The sequence below is a fragment of the Acinonyx jubatus genome, chromosome D1 (genome assembly GCF_027475565.1).
Source record: "Acinonyx jubatus isolate Ajub_Pintada_27869175 chromosome D1, VMU_Ajub_asm_v1.0, whole genome shotgun sequence".
Classification (NCBI taxonomy): Eukaryota; Metazoa; Chordata; class Mammalia; order Carnivora; family Felidae; genus Acinonyx; species Acinonyx jubatus.
The window spans coordinates 58072264-58095687 of NC_069390.1; the positions used below are offsets into that span (position 1 = coordinate 58072264).

At 58.5% G+C, this 23424-nt stretch overlaps 1 long non-coding RNA gene across 1 annotated transcript; it reads left to right on the plus strand.

Annotated features, from left to right (window-relative positions):
* The first annotated feature begins 351 nt into the window (after window positions 1–351).
* On the plus strand, window positions 352–10401 carry LOC128311869 (uncharacterized). The gene is made up of 4 exons (XR_008290508.1): window positions 352–3339; window positions 6578–6725; window positions 9792–9878; window positions 10207–10401. It is a non-coding gene; the product is annotated as an uncharacterized LOC128311869 (long non-coding RNA).
* Window positions 10402–23424: the final 13023 nt, after the last annotated feature.

Here is a 23424-nt window from a genome sequence, read left to right on the forward strand (position 1 = left end):
CTTCAGCCCAATCTCCGCATTGAACAGATGGACAGCCAGAGACCAAGAGGGGAAAGCTGGGAGGCAGTGGGAAGGCCCCACCCTGTATCTGATGAAAAGGCCTTTAAGAGGACCTCATCTAACCCACACCTAAAGTCTCATCAAGATAGGGGCGGGGCACCTGGGTGGCTCAGTCAGTTGAGCCTCTGACTTGGGCTCAGGTCAGATCTCACGGTCCTTGAGTTTGAGCCCTGCACCGGGCTCTGCGCTGACAACTGCTTTGGATTCTGTGTCTCCCTCTCTCTCTGCCCCTCCCCTGCTCACACCCTGTCTCTCTATCTCTCTCAAAAATAAATAAAACATGAAAAAAAAAAAAAAAAGGAAAGGGGCAACGTCCCCACTTTACACACTAAGACAGACTGGTACAGAGCTCAAGTTTGACTCTGTCTCTCCCCATCTCTCTCTGTCTCATTCAGATGGGGCCTCCAGCTCCAGGCCGGGTCACTGCTCTACAGGCTTTCCTACCCAGTGGAAGCTGTGTGTGCGCGCACACGTCTGAGTGCTGTGAGCACCCCCGCTGCACTTTGGGGTGTGGGGAAGTGTATGCCTGTCCCCGAGCTTCCTGGGAACACGAAAGCACCGTGCTCATGAGCACCTGGGTGGTGCCCACTCCCTGCCCCCTGCCCCTTGCCCCTCAGTGCCTCCACCACTCGTGGCGAGCGTGAGGAGGGAGCTGGCCCATCCTGTCACACAGCCTGCAGCAAGAGAGCACTGTGGCGTGGGTGGGCCACTTTGTGCGGTGGCCTGAGATAGTTGCTCACCACTGGCTCTGGACCCTCAGACCCGTGATCCCAAAGGGGAAACAGGAAGAGGCCTCTTTGCTTCTGGCTCTTCTCAGTAAGTTCCCCTCCCTTGTGTCCCTCCCAGCTGACTTCCTCAAGGCAGCTCGAGGAGAAGGGCCATTGTTCTGAGGCCCAGAAAGTTGCAGAGACTGGCTACATGACCCTGGGCAAGTCACTTACCTTCTGGGGGCCAATTTCTCCCTCTCACCCTGAGGGAAGGGGAGCGGCTGGATAAGAAACCCTCCAGGGCAGCCACACTCCACCTGACTTCCTTCTCCCAGTGCTCGTCTTGAGGCCAAGTGCCTGGTGACCAAACCCCAATCTGCATCGGACCCCTGCTGCAGGTGCATGTGACCTGAACGCACCCCTGCGCACCTGCTAAGTGCCAGATGCTGAAGCAAGCGCCCTGCATACCTTCTCTCACTCAAGCCCCAGAGCCCCTTGTGAGGTCTGCGTGAATGCCCCCGTGTGATAGAATGAGGTTCAGAGAGGTTATGTGACTTACCTAAGGCCACACAGATTTATGGGGAACCAAAGGCACCCCTGGCCAGGGTGGAAGGAGGGTCTGGACCAGAGCAACAAGAGGGCTGCCCCGTCCTTCGAGTGTAGAAATAGGGGTAATAGAGGGCCAGGTAGCAGCACTTAATTGGGGAATTAGGGTCTGGGTGTGTGGCTACCTTATGCTAGCTGGTTTGGGGATTTCTCTGGGTCTGTGAGCTTCTCCCCCCTCCCACAGAAAACACTTCCTGTTTCTGAACCGACAGAGCCCCCTCCCAGGATGGCTGCCTCCATTTACCCTAACACAACAAGGGCCCCAGGCTGTCCCTCCCTGGGCACTAGGGGAGGGCAGATGGGTCAGGAAGGACTGCTTGGCCACTGACCACTCTGTGCTCAGCCCCGGCCCCTGGGGAGTTTGGTGCAGCCCCAGGCAGGCAGGCCGCACCCTCCCACCCAGTCACCGTTGTCTACTGGGAGGGGCTCAGCTGGGAGAGGACTGGTCCCTACTCTGCTGGTCCCTGTCCCTCTCTGCAACCTGGGGGTCTCCCACACACAGACCTAGAGAGGCAGCAGGAGCAGACATGTCTGGGGAGCTGCGGGGTAGCATATCTGGGTTTGAGTCCTGCCAGGGATAGGTTATAGCAGATTAGGCTCTGGGTGTCACCCGACCTGATTCTAAGCCCAGCACTGCAGCTCACAAACCGTGTGGCTATGGGCAAATCACTTCACCTCTCTGAGCCTTGATTTCCTCGTCTTTGGAATAGGGGGAATAGTTGGGCCAAACTCATTGGGGTTTTCTGAGAATTAAATGAGTTAATAATGCAAAGCACTTAGTCTGGCTAATGGCACAGAGAAAGCGGGCAGTCAGTATTGGCTATTACTGTTGCATTGACCCCTCAGGGTCATGGTTCTCTTTAACAGGGCAGCATTCCTGGTTTAGGCCTCATGTGGTTGCTATGACGAGCCCCCGTAGCAAGGCCCTGCAGGGAACATGTTAGCTTTCCCTAACCCCTCCATTTCCTGTGTCTGTGAAATGGAGAGAGTAAGAACCCTGCCACCCACTGTCTATAATGCCACAGGGTGAGGGGCTCCTGGGTGGCTCAGTTTGTTAACTGTCCGACTCTTGATTTTGGCTCAGGTCATGATCTCACAGTTCACGAGTTCAAGCCCCATGTCGGGCTCTGTGCTGACAGTGCGGAAACTTCTTGGGATTCTCTGTCTCCCTCTCTCAGTCCCTCCCCAGCTCACTCTCTCTCTCTCAAAAATAAATAAATAAACATTTAAAAAAAATTAAAGGTCCCAGGATGGGATGTGAAAATGCTAGGAATGAAAAATGAGATCACAAATAGGCCTACCATCCAAGTATCACTTTTTAGTTAAGGCCTACAGAGGGACAGTGACTGGCCCAAGGTCACATAGGAGTTACAAAGGTCTAGGGTTACAAAGTCAGTTCTTGTGACTCCAGCTCTTCCTTTTTGGTCATTAAGGGCTGAGCAGAGAAAAGTGCCTGGAAATGTTTCTTGGATGAGGATCTAATAGCCATAGCATGGGATCATGGCCTTGAAATCTGGATATGATCCAGAAGGTTGCAGGGGATTTGAGCATTTGGGGAAACCCGCTTGTCAACCGTGGGAGCCCCACCCTGGCAGACGGTGGTGGTGAGAGAGGCCCAAGGATCTGTCCTGTCAAGGGACTGGTGGCAGTGCTGGTCGGAGGCTGTGGGGCAGCTTTGGGAGCACAATGTCAAGGCTCATCCTGGTTGGCCAGGTCCTTCTTGCTGTGCCCACCAATACCTTCTTCCTGACCTCTCCCCAGGGAGTGAATGGCTGGTGTGGCCGATCTCCGGGCACATTAGGGTCCGGGGCCCCCATGATCAGACATCACAAAGGCCAGGTCTCGTGGCAGCAGGACCTATGGATGAAGTCAAGCAGGACCCCTCATTGGGGACCAGTAGGCGAGCTGTACCCAGGCTGGCAGCCAGCTTCCCTCCCCCTGGGTGGCCCAGAACTGCCTACAACAGGTATTTAGGGGCTAATTACTTACAAGATGGTGACTTTCTCTGGCTAGGCTCGGGAAGGACAGGGAGGCGGCTGGGACACCAGGCACCTGTCTGCCATCCATCAGGTCTGGGACGTAGATGAGGCGGAACCAGGGCCGCCTCCCCGGCAGCAGAGACCCCTGGCCAGGGAGGTGGAGGGAGCCCGGGCAGTGCAGGTCTCTCCAACCATCCCTGGGGCTTCCCTGAATATCAATCTGTCAAGCTAGGGGGATAACAAGGGAGCAAAAGCCACAGACTGGAAACACCAGCACGTGCCTGTTATTTCAGGTGTGGGAGGGGAGCAGTGGGGGGGCCAGTTGGCCCCTGGGAAGTGAGCTGTCCATGGCAATGTGAGCCAGGGCCTGGCCAGCCGGCCCCTCTCCCCTCCAGGGTGGCTCAGGGAGCCAGGCGGAGGCCTTGGGGGCAGCCAGAGGTACCGGGAGCCTGGGCAGGCAGTGCAGCTTCCTGAGGCATGAAGGGCTACCCCCCAGAGAGGAAGGCACTTAGGGAAAGGGTGCCAGGGTCTAGCAGGACAGCTGTCCTCTGGCGCCCACGCACACTGAGCCTCCGTCACCAGCCCTCGGCTCAGGTGCCGCCATCAGCTGGGCTCCCCCGTGGGAACACTCCCTGCTTCTCACGCCTCGCACGCTCTCTGGGTCAGTCTTGTGCTGGATGTGGTAGGTTTGGGGCAGGCTGGGGCCTTGCTCATGTTTTCCAAAACCTTTTTAGATCCTCCCTGCCTGGGCTGGATGCCAGGATCAGGAGGGTCTGACCTAGCCCTTGCCTAGAAGGTGCTCCCAGTCTGGGGTCAGAGAGAGCCAAGGATGATCCCATGTGGGCGGTTACCTGCTGGGACTTCTCTTCCGTCCCCAGAGCCCAACAAAGGGCTTGTGAAGGGGACACATGGCCAACTGAGGCAATGCTTGCAGGGAAGGGCCAGAGGGCTGTTTTCCCAAGCTAGGCTGCTGGTAGCGCCTGGGAGAAGGGCTGGTGGGAGAGGAGGAGGGGGAGCCCAAAGTGGTCCAGGCTGTAAGCGGGGGCTTGAAACACAGATTTTCCCAAATCCCTTTCTCAGGGTATCAAAAGGAGGGATAGCCCAGTCTCCAGGACACCTGTCCCCAACAGGGTTCTTAGACACAAAGGGAGGAGAGAGAACCAGGGTCCTAGGGAAATGGAGCCGTAGGCAGAACCAAGGTCCAGGAGAGAGACTAGCAATGAGGTGGGGACCTCAGACTCCAGTGTCCCTTCCTCTCCTGGAGGAGGGGACCTGCACAACGCCAGCCCTCCAGGCCACCCTGTCCTTGGACAGGTCGGCCCATTGACTCCTTGAACCGGTCGAGGCTGCGTCAATGCAAACCCTCCTGCGCGGTAAAACCCAACGGCCACTCACGCTTCACTGCGAAATGGCAGCGGATGGACGCCCATTATCACCCACATCTTTATATTTTTTGTGGCTTTTTTTTTTGAGCAAGAAGGGCGACTTGGAGGTCCAGGGAACCCCAAGGTTACAATCCTAGAGAGAGAGTGGATATTCTGTCAAGGTCAGGCCTGTGGCCTGGGTTCCCTCGACCCTTGTCAGGGCACGCTCCTGACCTCCACCCCACCCCACCCTACCGAATCAGCATCCCTGTATTTTAACCGCATCCTGACACTAAGATGTGTGTGCATGAGCACCGTCCAGGCATCACCTCCGCTGAACACGGCCCCTCGGGCTTTTGTGGGCGCCTCACCTGGCGATGGCACGCCCCCAGCCACAGCAGTGACCGGCAGAACTGAAAGATGTGCTCACTGCCCAGCTCACACGACGTCACTGTTTGAGGCCTGGTTTTGGCATCCCTTCGTCTCTTTTATAAACTGGAGGAGCAACAAAGGAAGAGGTGGTGGCCCCTGGGGACCCCGAGGAGGGGCTGGGCCGCTGCCTTCCATGACAGTTCTCTGGAGCTCTGTGAAGGTTTGTTGACCGTGTGCCTGAAGGAAATAACGGAGCCAGACTCCCCGGCAAGTGGGCCCCGTGGGCTCCAGCTGGCAGCTGACCACCCTGACCATGTGAGGGGTGGGGGCCCCCCGAGCCAGCTCCCACCCACCGCGGGTTGGTGGGGTAGGCGCTCAAGAGGAGGCCTGGCTGTGGGTTTCCTTCCCACCAGGCCTCCCCTGGTAGAGTTCACTGTGAAGCGAGGAGGTGAGACGTCCGGCCCGCCCCGGGAACCCCACGGGAGCCCAATTATTTACTGGAAACAGTGAGGGACGAATTCTTGGCGGCTTCGGTCCGTGCAAATCAGAGACACGACCGAGCTCGAGTCTGGTTTTGATCAGTTCCAACTGAACAGACGGCTCGTTAAATCTGAGCTGAAGAGGCCTCCTTTCTGGAACCCTCTCCAGCCCTCCCCCTTCCACCTCAGGGCTGGAAGGCCTCTTGGAGAGCAGTGAATCCAAGCCACCCGTTTTACAGATGGGGAGACGGAGGCCTGGAGAAGCCCCTCCAAGGCCACGGTGGTTGCTGGGGTCTGGGAGGGCCAAGCCAGGCCAGGTCGGATTGTGGTTCTGGACTCTCCAAGCTGAACAGAGTAGGTCCAGAGTCACCATCCTGGCGTTCCAGGGCCTGCTTCCTCCTTCTACGTTCTAGTATTTTTCCCCATTCAGTCTGGATGCTTCCACCATGTTTCCCTGGATACATCCTCTCCTTTGTGGTTGATGATGGGGGCGCAGGAGGAGACCCAGACAGACGAGACCTCTGGGCCTCCGTGTCCTCATCTGTAAAATGGGTCATCATGATGTGGGCACCCAGTTCAATGATGAGGGCAAAGCCCCGTCCAGTCTGGTGCCCAGTAGGTACACTTGGCAGAACTAGAATCTGCCTCCGGCAGCCTCATCCTTGAGCGTTTCCCAGCCCCACTTCCCTGAGGCCTGGGCCACCAGCTTGGGTGAATGAGGTGACCTGAGCCTGGCCCAGCTGTCAGCCTCATCTTCACGGCCCTTTGATCCACGGCCAGCTCCAGTGGCTGGAGCCTGGGCCGGCAGGCCTCGGACAGTGATAGATGCTCCCGTCTGGCGTCCTGCTGGGAAACACATGTCCACTCACGCAGGTCCTGGGGCCTCTGTCTGGCATTGGAAGCCCCCAGCCTTGGCCCCCGTGGCTCCCTTGCTCACGCCCAGCCCTTTTGTCACCTTATCTTTCCCAACCACCTCCGGTCTTCGCTCCTCCTGTCTCCTCCTCCTGCAGAGCCCTCCAAGCCAGAGTCAAGTTCACAGCTCCGGGTCTAGTTCACAGTGGCTTTCATGTGTGGCCCCTCACGTTATCCCCGCCACAGCCACAATGTGTGAAGCCGGTACTACTGGGATGGCCCCAGTCTTACAGATGAGCCACTAAGGTTAGTGAGGCAGTCAATAGCTGTCATTGATGAGCAGGGATTGCAATCTGGAACTGTCTGCTCACACCCTGGGGGGCTCGGCCAAGAGGATTCTAGAGGCTCAGAAAGTCCTGGAGTAAGGGGGCTGGAAGGAGCCCCGGGGAGGGGATTGCATTTAATCCAAACTTCAAAGGAATTCTCAACTCAGAGGATCACTAACACTCAGAATCTTAGAACAGGGAAATGCCTTGCCTGGAAGGGCTCTTGGGGGTCGCTGAGCCTACCCATCAAACTCCCAGAGCCTGCAGCCCCTGACTGAACACCCCCAGGGACGTTCGCCCTTCCATCTGAGGCAGCCTCTGCCCGTGTGGGACGGCTCTGACTGGAGGGATGTCTTTCCTCCCATGGAGCCGATTGCCCTGTGCCTTCCTGCAGCCTCTTAAGAGTCTGGAGACCAGACAGTGGCCAAAGCCCCCTGGGTCCTCTTCCTCCAGGCAGGGAGCCCCGGGCAGGCATGGGGCACACATCTGGGGCTGAAGGGGACGGGGGAGGCCCAACTCAGGCCACAAAGGCTGAGCAGGAAGTCCAGCCCCACCTGCCACTGATGTGTGGCCCCCACTAAGTCCCCGCCCCTCTCTGAGCCCGGTTTCTCCATCTGGAAATGGGAGGGGGCAGCCGGGGGGCTGACAGGCTCCTGGCACAGTCCACGAGGCCACCGTGAGGAGCTGCGGGAACCCCAGGCGACCTTTGGCTGCCCTCATCTCCCCGGGGGTCCCTGCACCAGCGGCTCCTTCCAAGCCCTGATTAACAGCTGGGGCGCACCTGGTGGGCAGATGTCAGCTCCTCGTCACCCCCGCTGGTTCCCGTGTGCGCGTGCATCCGAGTTTGCATCTGCGGGCGTGTTTGCAGCTGCGTGTGCATATGCATGTGGGTGTATGCGCACACGTGTGTGAGGTTGCACTGAAGAGTGAGGGGAGTACCGAAAGGGGGTCTTGGGATGGGACTGGCTCTGCTGGGGCTTCAACAGTGGGACCCTGGGAAGTCCCCACCCTACCCGCACCAGGCCCCCAGAGCCCTGGGCGGTGCACCGCAGAGCAGGACCTCAGCCCGAGGCACCTTCTCTCCTGGCACAGGGCTTGGCCTGCAGAGAGCCTGTCCTCCTCAGAGAGGTTGACTCATGGGGACGCTGAGTCTGTCTCAGGAGGATGCAGGATTGAGGGGCACTTGCTTAGAGCAAGGCGAGCCTGCTGTCAGTGTTAGGCGAGGGTGTAGCCAGGTACTGGCCCTCAGCCCACACTCTACCTCCCAGGGTCTCGTTCAGGGTTCAGAGAGAGAAGCACCGGCTCCGCCAGGAGTTAGTAAACACTCTTTCTATGACCCTGGGAGGTGGAGATTAAAATCCCCATTCGACAGAAGAAAACAGCAATCAGAGAACCCAGCCAAGGTCTCCTAAGTGGGGCCGGCTCCTAAACCAGCACTTGTCCTACATGGGACCTGGGGCCAGGAGTCCACCTGGGCCTGGATGGCTGGATGACTGGGTGGCTGGGAGTGAGGGAAGGGCACAGGCGGGGCCCTGCTGCCCTGCACACCGGTGTCCCCATCTCTGGGCGAAGCCTGACATCTCTTAGCAGACTCCAGCTGGGAGGAGGTCAGGCCGCAGGAGGGGATCTGGGAACAATTTGGTAATTAGGCAAGAGGCCTTGACAGGCAGCCTCTGTGGGGTCTATTAGGGTGCCCTGGGGAGGCCCGCAGTGAAGCTGGCCATCCGCCAACCCCCACCCTCACAGGTCCCCCACCGCCCTCTTGCCCACACCCTGCCATTACCCAACAGTCCCCTGCTCTGCCCCTTGCTAAGCGAGGCTGGCGGCTGGAAGAACTGAAGCTGTAGTAAAAAGCTGAGGACCCACCGTTAGGACAGGAGCGGCCACGAGGAACAGACACATGTTGAGGGTCAGCTCTCACTGCCCTCCACTCTGGAAGGGAAGGGGATTCAAATAGGGGACCGGCAGACATCACCCCCACTTTCCTGGAACTCTTGAAACCTGGGAGGGCCCAGATTGGGCCTAGGAAACCCACCTGGGCCTCACCTTCCCGAGTCCTGACAGGCAACCAACCTATCACCCATCTCTGGCCTCCAGCGTCCCGACTCCCCCCTTCCCTCGAGCAGCCCTGTCCCTCGCTGCTACTGCCATTTATCCCCATCAGAAAGGAAAAGAGAAGCACGGGCTATGGCGGTTGTCCCCTCCCAGCATCCAGGGAGGGCCCCTCCTGGGGTGTGGGGGTGGGGGGCCGTGCCCTGTGGCTGGTAGTGGCCGTCAGGAGCTTCAGCAGGGGCTCCCGCAGAGCTACCCTGTGGGACTTGCCACTGGAGCTACAGCTGTGGGACTTCTAGGAGTGATGTGCCCTCCGAGTGCTCACGCTCCCAGAATGCCCCATGTGTCTTTTTTTATTTTAATTTTTTTTAATGTTTATTAATTTTTGAGACAGAGAGAGACAGAGCATGAATGGGGGGGGGGGGTCAGAGAGAGAAGGAGACACAGAATCCGAAACAGGCCCCGCACTCTGAGCCGTCAGCACAGAGCCCGATGCGGGGCTCGAACTCACGGACGGCGAGATCATGACCTGAGCCGCAGTCGGACACTCAAACTACTGAGCCACCCAGGCACCCCGTCCCGTGTGTCTTAACAAGACTAGCATCCAGGGGCGCCCGGGTGGCTCAGTTAGGCATCTGACTTCGACTCTGGTCATGCATGATCTTGTGGTCCACGAGTTCGAGCCCCGCGTCGGGCTCTGTGCTGACAGCTCGGAGCCTGGAGCCCGCTTCGGATCCTGTGTCTCCCTCTCTCTCTTTCTGCCCCTCCCCGACTCACGCTCTGTCTCCCTCTCCCTCTCAAAACTAAACCTTAAAACAATTTTTAAAAGATACAAAAAAGACTCGCATTGAGTGTCCCTCTGTGAGCTGAGGCTCACGTTGCGCAGTGAGGGGCAGGGCCGGACGTCAGCAAACCCCTCTGACTCCAGACCCTGCGATTTCCCACCCCCTTGGTGCCCCACCTCTTCACACCTTCTGGGATGACCCGCGCCCAGTGACGTCAACCCAGAAACGAGGTGTGGCACAGATGGGTACTTAAGGACAAGCGATGGGAGCAGAGAACTTGACGTAGACCCTGCAGGGTGAGTGGACTCTCTGACCGTGGGTGGTGGAAAGAAGGGCCTGCCTGGCGGAGGGGTGCGCCCAAACGGAGGTGTGATGGCTTCTAGGTCCAAGGGAAGTGTGGAGAACGAGGGGTGGCACATGGCAGGGGTGGTGGGAAAGGTCAGCCAGGCCCGCTGGCAAGGCCCTGAGTGCGGGCTGAGGTGGGTCTTGCTTGGAGACCAACCGCTCCTCGAGGACAGGGTGCCTTGTTCCCGGCACAACCTCAGCACAGCTCAGAGCCCCACACAGGATGGGTGCTCCCCGAATCCCCTAGGTATGTCCAGACGAGGGCCATTTCTCCTCTAGGGGACTCCGGGAAGCCATGAGGTCTTCTTCAAAGGGTCCCCCCCGCCCACTTCCAGGTAAAAAGCATTTGATAATCCCTGTGCTGGGGACTCACCAGTGTGGGGAGTGCGGGGGAAGGCAGTGGGGTTGAGGGGGGTCTTTTTTCTCTCTCTGCCCGCCTCTGCTCCTGTGCCAGCTCCAAGACAATCCCGGACACCTCTGGCACAGCCGGGAGCTTTCAGCACCACCCGGGCAGGGAGGCGTGACCTTGGGAGGCGGAGGCCCCCTGCTGTGAGGGCAGGCCACACTCTCCAGCGGATGGGCCGGGGTCTCACCCAGGTCTTCGGGCAGCAGGACTCAAGTGTTTCCAACCTTTCATCTGGTAGCCAGATCCTCTAGCCGTGTGGGGTCCACCCTTTCTCCCGAACCCCGCTCCCGGCCCAGGGCAAATTCAACGCCCCTGGTGTAGTGGGCCCGGCATTCGGAGCCCTGGGCTGGGCAGCTAGCATCCGGAGCCAAGAACCACAGGCTCAGCTGGAGCGCGGCGGCCTGGGAAGCGCTCACCCACGGAGGTGATGTGGAATCCGTCCTGCCCCCCTCGTCGGGTGTCAGAGTGATTTATGGGCAGATGCTGAGAGGAGAGACTGGGGAAAAATAAGCAGTCTCAGGTCAGAGTCCTCCCCAGTCCTCACTAGCTTCCACCCTGCCACAGATTCGGGACGGGGGAAAGGGCCTCAGGGCTGTGTGTCCTCTAGCAGGTCCCTTGTCTCTCTGGGCCTCTGCGGCCTTTCCAGTGGGTCTGAAAACCAACCTCAAATGACAGAATTGCCAGAAGGATCAAGCGAGAAGTTGCACATGAGCACTCAGCTCAGAGCCCGGCACCGGGCACAGCGCAGGTCACCTTGCGCCTTTGCTCCTAAGCCTGTGGTGGCACCCTTGCTCCTGGCCGGCTCCTGCCCTGTAGGCGCTCCTGCCCCCTTCTGTCCCTCCAGTCCTCCAGCCCCTCCCCCAGGAGACCCCCGCCTGCAACAGCCCCACTTATGTTGTCGGGCCTTCTGGACAACCTAAATAAAACGATCCTTCCCCTCTACCAGCTGCCCCTCCTGGCCCATAGTCTCTGTCCTCTTCAGGCTGTCGTATTAACTTTTTCCTTAATATTTGTCGTCACCTGACAAAATTAAAAAAAAAAAAAAAAGGAAAGAAGTCCAAGTTTTATTTGTTTATTGTCATTCTCCCCAACTAGAATGTCAGTTCCAAGAGGGCAGATTTTGTCTCTTGTTTACTGTGGAATTCCTAGGACAGTGCCTGGAACAAAGCAGATGTGTGTGGGTGGGAAGGGGGGAGGGAGGGAGGGCAATAGGACTCTGGGAAAGGGAAGTTGTGGGTTGGTGAAGCCAGGGAACATCCTTGGGGAAGGAGCACCGAGTTGGGCCTTGAGTGAGAGTTTGGCATTTGCCAGATTGTAGAGGAAGGCACCGCAGTCTGGGGTACAGCCAAATGCCTGAGGGTAGACCTGGACATGAACACGAACATGAACATGAACATGAACTTGGGAAAGCAAGGGAGCCAGATGCCGGAGAAGAGGTAAAGGCAGGTGGGGAGGAGGGATGGGGCAGGCAAGGTTGAAAAATAATGGTGATTCTGGGGCGCCTGGGTGGCTCAGTCAGTCGAGCGTCTGACACCTGATTTTGGCTCGACTTAGGATCCCAGGATCATGGGATCCATCCCTGCATCGGGCTCTAGGCTAAATATGGAGCCTGCTTGAGATTCTCTTTCTCTCTCCCTCTGCCCCTTTCCTCCACCCCCACTCTCGCTCTTAAAATTAAAAAGAAAGAAAAATAACGGTAATTTTAATAACGGTACAGAGATGAGAAGACAATGGCCAAGGTCACCCAGCTAGTAAGGGATGCAACTAAAAACCATCCGACTTGGGAAGCTACGCTTAGGGAGGGGTAACCAGGGTGGGCACGCAGGGCCGAGGCCGGGAGTCAGGAGGGTGGGTGGTATGCGGCAATCCGGAGCAGGGAGAAAGGCATTTGTGCAGGTGGCCTCCACGGGTCAACTTCCTGCTCACGGGCAGCAGCGGCCGCAGCTCCAAGGGGCCTCACTCCAGGAATCCCAGGCAGGGAAGCTTCAAGGTTGAATGGAGCAAGGGCTCCCAGACCCCTCAGACCACACCAGGGAGACAGGACCTCCTGCTAGACAGAGCCGGAAGGACCTCCTCTATGCCCAGCGCCCCGGCACAGAGCAGATGGAAGGAAAGATGTGCTCGGGGAGAAGGCTGACATTTGCTGGGTGCCTGCAGTGTGTCGGGCTGTGTAAACAGGAGCAGAGAGGAGCTTGGCCAATGCTAAGGATTCCCACCAGGTTGACCTGGCCCCAGTGAGCTCAGAGAGGCTCGTGGGGAGCTGGCTCCCCCACCTGGGGGGAGGGGGGAAAGCTCCCATCCTCCCAGTCAGCCCGGTGAGGGTTGGCTTGAACCCTCAGTGGATTCAGCTGGCGGCCAGGGCCTGTTTCCCCACCCTCACTTTCCCATTCTGTAAAATGGGCCATGGGAAGGTAGTGGGTAGGAAGGGTGAGTAGGTGACACCCTGGTTGTTCAGGGTCTCAGGCAGGTTCTGGGGTCACCATTCCTAGGGCTTCAGGGGCAGCAAGTGAGTAGAACTGTGGCTTTGACCCAAGGGCCACTGTACTCAAGGGGCTGCCTCCACTCCACTTCCTCTGACTTGGGGAAGCAGAGGCCACGGGGCAGGGACCTATTCAGGGCCCACCATGGGGCAGAGGTGGTGGGGACAGCCCAGGGTCCCCGGACATGACCTCGGCAGCTAGGCTCAGTGTAGAAGAGGCTGATCCCTGATCCAGCCAAACCTCCTGTGGTTCTTCTCTTCACCTCAGTGCTCACTGAGGCCTCCTCTGGGCCTGAATACTGAAACAGACCAGTTGGGGGAAATGGATGGCAGAAGAAGCAGGACCACACAGGGTGACAAGGTCTGTCCCAGAGGGAGCCCGGAGGCTCTGGGTACCACTGGGGGCCCTCTCTTGCCTGGAAGAGTCAGGCAGGACTTCCCAGAGACACAGGGTATTGCAGGATCGAAGAAGTTTCCAGGCTGCCTAGGGCCAGGCAGGAGAGATGGCCCAGACTTAGCTGGGAGATGGGGAAGGAGTTGTGGCAGGAGATGGCCTGTGCGATGATGCTGCGTAGCTCAGGGAGGTGGTGGGGAGCAGAGGAGGTGTGTTGGGGGAGGGGAGCGTGGAGAGGAGGGGGCCGGGAGAGTGGCTCTGTGGGGCCAGAGGCGAGGTCAGAGGGCCCTCCATGCCAGGCTGAGCGCCAGGATTTATCCTGCAGGCTTTGGGGAGCCACAGGGGTGTTAAGTAGGAGAGTGCTGAGTGAGGGCGTGCGCTGGAGCACAGGTTCCCAGTCTGTAGCATCAGAGCCACCCGAGGGCTTGGGCCCCACCCCAGAGTGACAGATTCTGTAGAGCTGGGGTGGGGCCCGCAAATGTACATTGCTTACACTTGGAGTAGGAGGGGCTGCTCTTTACATCACGCAGACTGGAACCCGGAGGGGCTTGGGACTGGGGAGTGATCAGGAGAGGGAAGTCCGAGGGCTCAGAGGACCTACAGGAACCCAGATCTGGGTGTCACATTGTAGCCAGGCTTGAGGCCGAGGGCAGGCGTCTGGCTGTGGAGAAAAAGGAGACCCAGGGGCATAACGGGTCCCTGCCCGACCTGGGGGTTGGCCTCCTTTGTAGGCAGGGCTGATGTGAGACCTAGCTTTGCAGCAGTGGCACCCTCCTCTGGGAAGCCCCAGGCACAGGACCAGGACCGCAGTCAGACAGGGACCAATAATAACAATATTATTATTATCATTATTCTTACTACTACTATTTCAGGGAAGGAGAACTTAGCAAAAAGATATGATGCCTTAACCCAGAGCAATAGTGAATGACCTTTCAGGCACCATGATAAATTTGTGAAAAAAAATATTTGTGACAGGAGCCCGAGGACATGCAAGGTGGGGGATGGATAGGAGCTCACGGCCCTCTGTGATGTGGCTCCTGGCGTGGGGCCTGGGGAAGGGCCACCAAGCCGAGCTGGGATCTGAGCCCTGCTCCCTTCCGCACAGACTAAATATTTGGGCTTCCCCTTCCCTGGCCTGGCGGGACCCAGGGCCCCCTGTGGTGTGACCAGTCTGGCTTCTGGGGCTGTGGAGGGGGAGGGCCCTGCCTGTGGCAGGGGAGCAAGGCAGGCGGGTGGTGGAGACTGATCACAGAAGGCCCAGCGTGGACCAGCCCCTCAAAGGACAGAGCGCTGCCGGCTGAGAATCGGCCTCTGACACAATGGAACCCGGAGCATCCCTGCCTTTCTGGGCCGCAGTTTCCCCATCTGTGCAGTGGGGATGGGGCAGGAGGACTGAACGGGCTGATGACTTCCAAGGCCCCTTCTGGCTTCTTACTGACCTCTCTGACCCTCCCCCGCAGTGCCTGCCACAGACTCAGCCCGCAAAACAGGGAACTCGAAAACCAGAACAATCCCTTCTGAGCAGGGAGGTGGGCGGACCCAGTGACAACACGGAGTTGATGGAGACCTACGATGGAAGGTCTTGGCAGAACTCTATTTACCCAGTTGGCATCTTGCAGGGGAGGGTCAGGCTTATGAGAAAGCACCTGCAAAGGCCACTCATATTCTCCCCCCCCTCCCCAAAATAAGAAAAAGCACCAGCCCGGCACTGTGGCAGGGGCTGAGCAGGAGGCCAGGAGTGGGGAGCCTGCGGACATGGCCTTTTGGCTCCGGCTTTGAGGGTGGCATCGAGTCAGAAGAGTGCAGGTGTTAAGTTCCAGCAGCATGATCTTCGTGGCAAATATTTGCAGGACCTCGACGCTGCCACAGACTGTTGAGCCCTTGACCCCACCTGCGTCTCTGACCCCTACCTAACATCCTGAAGTGGGGACTGATTGTTCCCATTTTACAGAGGAAGAAACGGAGGCACACAAAATGACCAGACAGCCAGGCATGAAATGGTGGGGCTGAGCCTTGGCCTGGCTCTAGAGTCGCTTCCAGTAAGTTGTTGGTCTAGTGGTAACGGTGTGCGGGACTCCCAGGGCCGTGGGGAAGGTTAAGCCGCCCGGACGCGTGAGTGCTGCAGTGCTGAGCGTGTGGGCCGTGCTCAGTGAATGCTGGCCATGGCTCATTACTGCAGGAGAGGCTCGGTCTAGCTTCCACATTCAAGGCTTGGGTGAGTGTGATTCTGAACCCCCTGCCTTCCCATGGCACCCCATTCGGGAGCTTAGCCAGGCGCCTCCCAGGGGCCGGGGCCTGGGGCTGAGCTCTGATACCTGTGCCTCAGATTCATCATGGGTCGTCGCGGGTCCGGGTCCAGGCACGCGGAAGCTCTGGGGGACACCCCGCATGCACCCTCACACTGCTGGGCGGCCCCAGTGCACAGTGGGTGTTGAGGAAACACGAGCATGAACGAAGAGGGGCAGGGAAGTCCTTAGCGCAGGCTGGGAGCCACTATGGGGCCTGCTGATGTCAACCCCCCACCCCCCCTCCGCCGGGAGCCAGAGTGTAAGGAACAGTCTCTCGGGTCTCTCCTCTGTAAAATGGCGCTAACCTGGAGGTGGGTGGGAATCTGGCCGTCTCTCTGGCCGCCTACCAGTCATCAGATGAGCAGCATCCTCCAAAAGGCACCAATTTCTCTGTGTACCGGGCGGGTGATACCCACCAAGAGCCCGGACCTGAACCCCAGCCTCGGGCCTTGGGGGGGGCGCCTGCCCCTCCAGTGGGGTCGTCACCCCGTCAGGCCTTGCCCTTCTGCTCCATCTGTGCGCCAGGCCTGCGCTGGGTTCAGAGTAGACAGCGGGAGCAAGGTGGTGTCCCCAGGAAGCCCAGGACAGCCTGAGGTACCCTTGGGGGCACTGGGTGGGGCTGGGGCTGGGAACTTGGTGGGGAAAGGCCCTCCCAGAGGCCCACAGCTTCCTGGGGAGAGAGTGTGGGGATGCCCCTGTCCTCCAGAGACCACGGGGTTTCAGGGCCTCATCAAGGAGCGGGGCAAACCCCCTCTCCTCAACTCCTTCCCGGCTGCCAAAGGAGCAGTGTGTGAGGGTAGAACCGGGCCTCCTGCATGATCCTCCCCACAGCCTCCTGTGGGCTTTTCCACCAACCCCGAGGCCCGAGAGCACGTCTGAAGGGAGAAACCCTGCTCTCCCCATCTCTGAGCCTGTGCCACACTGTCCCTTCGGCCCGTGTGTCCTCCAGTCTACCTGGGCACAGCCCTAGTCCTTCCAGCTCCAGCTATGGGACGACCCTGACTCTGTCCCTACCCCTTGGCCCCCAGGCTCCCTGCTCACTTTCCTTCTGCCATGTCTGGAGACCCTGAGGGCTGGAGCCATGTTGATCTCCGCTCTGATTGCCCAGTGCCTGGCAGAGTGTGGCTCAGTGCAGTGCTCTTTGAAGGTTTGTGGACTGAGTGACCGAATTCTGATTTAATAACAACGGCCACCAATAAATAACTCTTGCCATCTGATGTGCCAAGTGCTCGATCTAGTTCGAACCTCGCAATAATCCAGAGGTGAGTGTTGTTCTTCATGATACTTTACAGATGAACAACCTGAGGCTCAAAACGGTTAAGAAGCTTGTCCCGGGTCACACCGTCAGTGAGGGCAGAGCCAGGAGCCAGTCAGGCCTGGCAGGGGGCAAAGTAGTGCCCCTAACCTCAGCAGTGCTCCCAGCCCTCCTGTGGCTGAGTCCTCCCTCTGCCCCCGGCACGTGTGTGATCCAGGACCCCGGGGCTGGCCTTCCTGTGTCCCCAGCAGGCAGCACAGAGAGAGGCACGGAGCCCAAGCTCAGGGAAGCTTTGGGGAAGGGAAGGAGGCGTGCATAACAGGGTCCAGCGGCCAAGGTCTGGCTGGGTGATTCAGCCCAGTGAGGCCCTCGAGGCTCTTTCCTAAGGTCAGGACGAACCTGTGTTCACCCCCAATTCACAGCCGAGGCAATGGCATCTTGGGAACTGAGACTTGTCCAGGGTCACTCAGTTTGTAGGAGCGGTGGCTGGGATAAAGCCCCGGCTGTGTGACTCTAACAGGCCCTGCCCTACCTGCTAACCCGGTGCAGCCTCCCACAGAGCTTATGCATTTCCAATGTGTTCTGGAGACAGATACGCAGAGAGAGGGTGGTGGGGTGTTTCTGGGGTGTGGGTGTGGGCATGCGTCGGGGTGGGAGGTAGGCTGTGTGTGGGCCGGAAGTGGGGGATGTCTGTCCTCCTCTGCTTCAGAAATGGATTTTAGACCCAGCCTGGCCTTTGGCACAGACAGGGAGTGATGACAGTAGTTCTTGCCCCATTTCTGAGGATCCAGAACCCGTCACTGTGATAATGGGGTCTCTGTGGGGAGAGGAGCCCTCAGGGACAACAGGAGGGAAGGGCAGCAACTTTCAGGAGGAGAATAGCGCCCCCAGACCAACACCTGAGGGACAGGAAAGCTGCCGGGGGGATATTACTTGGAGCACCGCAGATAAGCCCCGTCACAGACCTGCAGGGAGACCATCAGACAAGCGGCTGGTCCCCAGAAGCTGGCTTCGGGTCACCATCTGATGGTGGTTACCTATCCTTTTATCCGGCAATGTCCAGAATAATGTTAAGTCGAACCAGGGTCTTGCCTGCCAGCTCTACACCCCCTTGGGTGGGATGTGACTGGAAACGAGGCCAGCTCTTGGTGGAGAAGGACAATCCAAACCCTAGAAAAACCACCATGACACTCCCATGTCAGGTGGGGGAAGACAAAGGGGTAGTTTTGGATTCTTTAGATTCTAGATGTGCTAGACACTTAGCACCCTGGAGTCCTGGGCTCTCAGGACAGAGGAATGTTTCGGGGGGTGTCCAGAATCTGAGAAAAGCTGAATGAGAATCTCGAGTCAGAAGGTGCCTTCAAGGGCACGGCACCTATCAAGTTGCTGTCCCAGCACCATCCAGACAGCCTTCTGCTCCACAGCCCCTCAAGGACGCCACACTTTTCTGGAAGCAAAGATGATGGAGACATAAACACTGAGGTTTTAACTCCAGCTGTGCCCCTGTCCAGAGGCACTGAGGCCTGAGCCTCCTGAAACTCCGTCCTCCCCTGCCAGCGCCGAGGCCACGGTTCACCCTTCTGCCAGCTGGGATGGGCTATCTGGGATGTTTGTGTGATCTGCTACCCCCACCCTACCCCGCCCCCTCCCCAAGCCCTGCAGCCCCCAGCAGGTGAGGCGATGGGGACCGAGGGGCCGATAAGGAGAATGTCTTCAGCAGCCATAGGCCTGGGGAGCCGAGCGGATATTGATTTGGTCTACGGGAGCAAAGGGACCTGTTAAATGTGCGGCTGTTAAATCGCTCTGCTTGAGGCCAGCCATCTCTGCGGGTGGGCGGGGGGCCTGGCGGGCAGGATGGCCGGACCAGCCTGTGGCTACTAGCACCATGGTGAGGGTGGTCTTAGACACCCTGGTTCTAATGTACCAGCCCAGGGCCCAAGGCAGCCTGGTGCCCACAGGCCCCTGAGCTCCTGCCACACCCCGCTTCTTGGCATCCTCCCAGCAAACCCCGCTGCCACGCTTTTGCTCATGCAGACCCCTCCCCTTTGCCTCTTTCTCCATCTCTTGAAATCCTACTCAGCTTTCCAGACCTAGCGCGCTTTCCGGAAGTGCAGATGGCGCTTCCTCCGTGAAGTCTTCCAGATTTTCTTTCTTTCTTTTTTTTAAAATATTTATTTATTTTTGGGAGAGCACAGCAGGGGAGGAGCAGACAGAAGGGTCGGAGGATCCGAAACGGGCTCCGCGCTGACAGGCTGACAGCACAGAGCCCGATGTGGGACTAGAACTCACGAACTGATCCAAGACTGATCACGACCCAACTGATCACGACCCAAGCCAAAGTCAGACGCTCAACCGACTGAGCCACCCAGGCGCCCCATAGATTTTCTACTCCTTATCCCTGACACATTGAGAGAAGTGGGTTTTCCCTCCCTAGATCCCCAAAGCCTCCAGACAGGCTCGGCCTGTCTTCTGACTATGGTCACCTTGGCTACACTAACTAGGAGTGGGTTCACTCAAGGGAGACACGTGTGCTTTATCCCCTCACCCCGCCCCCCACAGGTGCAGCTTGGGAGTCCGGGCACCCACGTGATGATGGTGAGCTCCCTCAGCTGGGGAGGACAGTGTAGGAAAACGTTGGCCGAGCTCCAGCTTGATGGCCATGGATGGGGGCACCTGGGCACCTGCACTTGGACTGCAATCCCCAGTTCCTGTGACAGATGTCAGGGACTGCTCAGTCTTGAATTGTTCCCTCTCCCTCCTGTGTGACGTCCTCTCCAGCCCCTCCGGTTCATGGTCAACTACCATTCAGCTGGAGGCCACCTCCAACCCTCAGATGCCCATCACAGACTTGGAGCCAGGGAGTCTGGGGCTTGAATGCCCACTCTGCCCCTTATAGTTCTAAACCCTGGGCCAGCTGCTTCTCTCTCTGGGCCTCAGTTTCCTCATCAGAGATACCGGGCTCTACCCCTCAGAATCGTGAGAACAGAATAGTGACAACCATTGCAGAGACCAGAGAGGGTCAGTGGCTGCCTGGAGTCACACTGCAAGAGAGTGGAAAACATTCTGGGGTTCTGGCCTCCCAGCCCCAAACTCCCTCTACCCCATCCAGCCTCCCTTGGTCAGGGGTCCCAGGCTGGGGCCTGCATCCTGCTGGAGGCCTGGTCTGTATAACCTGGCAGCTGGTATCCCTGACCTGAGGAACAACAGACCATCAGCCTGCTCAGGGCTGGGCCCAGGCCCCCCCTTGGCTGTTTCTCTGGCCTGACCTGGCCTCCCCAGGGGCCCTTATCTGTCCATTCTCTCCTTTCCCACCAACCTAATCTCTCCCTCTTTTCAGGAGTTCCTGTTTCCTCTCTGCCGCCTTCTTGTCTCCCTCCTCAGGCCCTGTCTCTCCCATGTCTCTAGCCAGCCTCCCACACTTGGTCCAGAAGCCTCCTTGGAGCAGCTGGTCCTGTTCCTGTCATGCCTGGGAAGCTGCCATCTCTCCGGGGCTTTCAGAGCCTCATGGAGCCTAGTCTGGGACTGCTCGCCTCTTAGGAAGGAGAGAGGTGGAGGGACAGCAATCCTGCTGGTGACAAGCACTCGGGCACCCACGGGTCAGCACCCGGGCCTTTTCAATTTTCAGGGTTGGCTACCGGTCCAGGGGCCTCTACAGTGCTTCCAATGGAGTGGTTTGCCATCTTGTCCAAGGTACCAAGATTTTATGGTTCTAAATCTCTGAACGCAAACAGAGCTCTGAGGTTCTGGGACTCACGGTGGAGCCCCCTCCCCCGCCCCCATCTCACCAGAGTGAGGGCTCATCCTCACTGCATGCTTAGAACCCGGACCTGGCCGGGGTGCGGGGGAGCAGCCCAGGGACCAGCTCTCCACCCACTCCTGGTTGCCCAGCCCGTGACCGGCCGGAGAGGTACAGGGCTTCACCACAGGCCTGGGCACTGGCCAGTGGCAGGTGCAGAAGGCCCACTGAGTCAGGGGCCCAGCTGCATCTCCTGTCCTGAGCTGGGAATAGTTTTCTGCCTTCTCTGCTGTGCCTGGCTACAGTGAGGACTCGTGAGAAGGGGCCAGGGTCTGGGGTCAGACACATCTGAGCCCACAGCCCCACGTCGCCGTGGACTTAGGAGGAGATCCGGGGCAAGCTGCTTCCCTTTCAGAGCTTCAGCTTCCTTGCCTACCAGATGGAGACGACCATGCCTGTCTGGGGCTTGCCGTGAACATGACTTGGGACAGTGTGCTTGGAATAACACACAGTAAGAGCACAGTAAGCAGTAGCATTTAGGTTATTATAATCACCCTTTCTGAGACCCACTCTGGGTCCTTGGTCTGGTTTCTTCATTCGCTTGTCCTGGTTAAGGTCCAAAGAACACCCCCAAATCCAACATTTCTGAGGCATGAACTCAACCCCAGGTGTGCCACCCCCAGATTCCAGGGCCTCACAGGTGCACTGAGCTGGTCCCAGGTCATGAGGAGGCCCCAGATGGGTGGGGGAGGCAGGCACCGACACCACACCGACCTGTACAACAACTCGGCTCAATGCAATGTTGCAGAGGAGCACAATGGCCGTGGGAACCCGGAGGAGCCCCAGGCTGAGGGTGGTCAGGGAAGGAAGGCTTCCTGGAGGAAAGGACCAGTCAGCTGGGCCCTGGAGGAAGATTGGCCAGTGGCTGGGCACAGTGAGCATGAGCGTGATGGCTGCTTCAAAGGTTCAGAGGGTTGCAGGGAGCCTGAGGAGGGAGAGATCGCTTCCACCCAGGGCATTATGGATGGCTTGGTGGAGATGGCCAGGACAGCTGAGCAGGATTCCAACAGGGAAAGTTACATTCCAGGCCTGTAAAGAACAGCAGATACCCAGACGCAGGCCCAGCAGTCAGGTTTCTGCACCTTGCATGGATGAGTGGTCTGCTTGTGGCTGGAGCACAGGGGATGCCTGGGCAGTCGCAGGAAAGGTGGCTGGGAGCATGACCTGTGACCTGGGGGAGGGGCCTTGTATGCCAGGCCCAGGAACTGGGGATGGGTTTTCCGGGGCCGTAAGGAGGAGCCAATGAAGGCTGCGGAGCAGGGGCAGCCCTGGGCCTGGAAGAGAGCACACTCCAGGGGCACATTCGATGGAGGCTGTTTTCTGCAGAGATGTGAGCAAGAGCCTCGCCCCCCGGGATGCCCTGCAACTCCACCACCAGCCTTATCAGCTCTGTGACCACAGGAAAGGCCCTTCCCATCTCAGAATTTCCTCGTCTGTAAAACAGTGAGAGACCAGTATCCTGAGGTTCCTTCCAGACCGTGAATCTGTGGCTCTGGCCGCCCCGCCACAAGCTCGCAGGCGGGGACTTGGAGGGTGGCCACACAGCCGTCTCTTTTCCCCACCCTGTGATCGGTCCAGCCTCTGGCATGGAATCTCACCCCCACCCCTGCTTCGCTTCCCCAAATCCTTCTGGGGCTCCCAGGACCTGCTGTGCCCCAGCCCCTCCAGGTAGGGCCTTAGCTAGCTGTGGGTAGCAGAGAGCCTTCCTTCCTGGCATTCATGCCTCCTCTCACATACACAGAAGTTCAGGTTATAACATTCTCTTCCATCTTTGGGCTTGAGTGGTTACCCCAGGGCCAGAGCACATGTGATTACTAATTGCTTCTGTGTGGGGGGCCTTCTGGGGGCCAGGCACCAAGGATAGCCTCCACTTGCTCACCAGCACCACCCACGTGCCAGGAAAGGAAGCCGAAGCTCAGAGGGGGCAGAGCTGGCCACACTAAGAACCCCCCCCCATCTCCCTGGCTGCTGCTCCCCAGCCCCTTTGCCTCTTCTCCCCTTCCTCTCCCTGACCTCCAGAGCAGAGGTGCCCCAGGCCCAGGTCTTGGTCCACTTTGCTTTTTTATCATGCCCCTTAGTGATGCTGCCTCTCCCCACCGGTTCTACCTGGGACTGAATGGACCTCACAGTCTCCCCGTGGCCCAGTCTGAGCCCCAGCCCTCTCTCTTCATCCCATCTCAGGGCTTCCAGGTACCCCGGCCAAAGGCTCGAATCCTTCTCGATCCTCCTGGTCCCACACCCCACAGCCACAGAGAGAAAAAAATCCCGATGGCTCCATCTTTGACACAGAACAGGAATCCAGCTGCTTCTCACCATATCCACTGCAGCCAGCCTGGCCCAGGCGGAGGCTGGAGATTGGGGAGGGGCCGGGGGGGCATACTTTCCCAACCACCAACCTTAAGGTTTACACTCCCGGTTTACAAATGGGGAAACTGAGGCCCAGGGAGGGGAAAAGCCTCCCCCGCAGTCACACAGAACACCCACCAGGGCCTGGGTCTGTCACCACCTCCCTGAGGTCTGCATCCCCAGCTCCCCGGGGGGTAGGTTTTCTCTGGAAGCAAGCTTAGCAGGTCTGACGACACAGCCAGGCTATGCGCGCCTGCATGTGTGCCCCAGAGGAACAAAGAATCTGCCAGCTGGGTTTATGTTTCAAGACGTCTGTCCTCGCCCTTGACCAAGAGATCTTACGGGGCGATCGGGGCCAGAGCCGGGGGCTCGGGACATCAATCGGGAAGCCGCCTTGCCTGGAAATCTGAGAGTTCACCCCGCCAGCCCCAGGACCTTCTGAGTTCCCTTGTGGAGGTTACATACCGCAGGGGCAGGCTGGGGTTCTCTCACCATTTATTCCATATAGCTGTTTAAAAAGCTTATTTAAAATA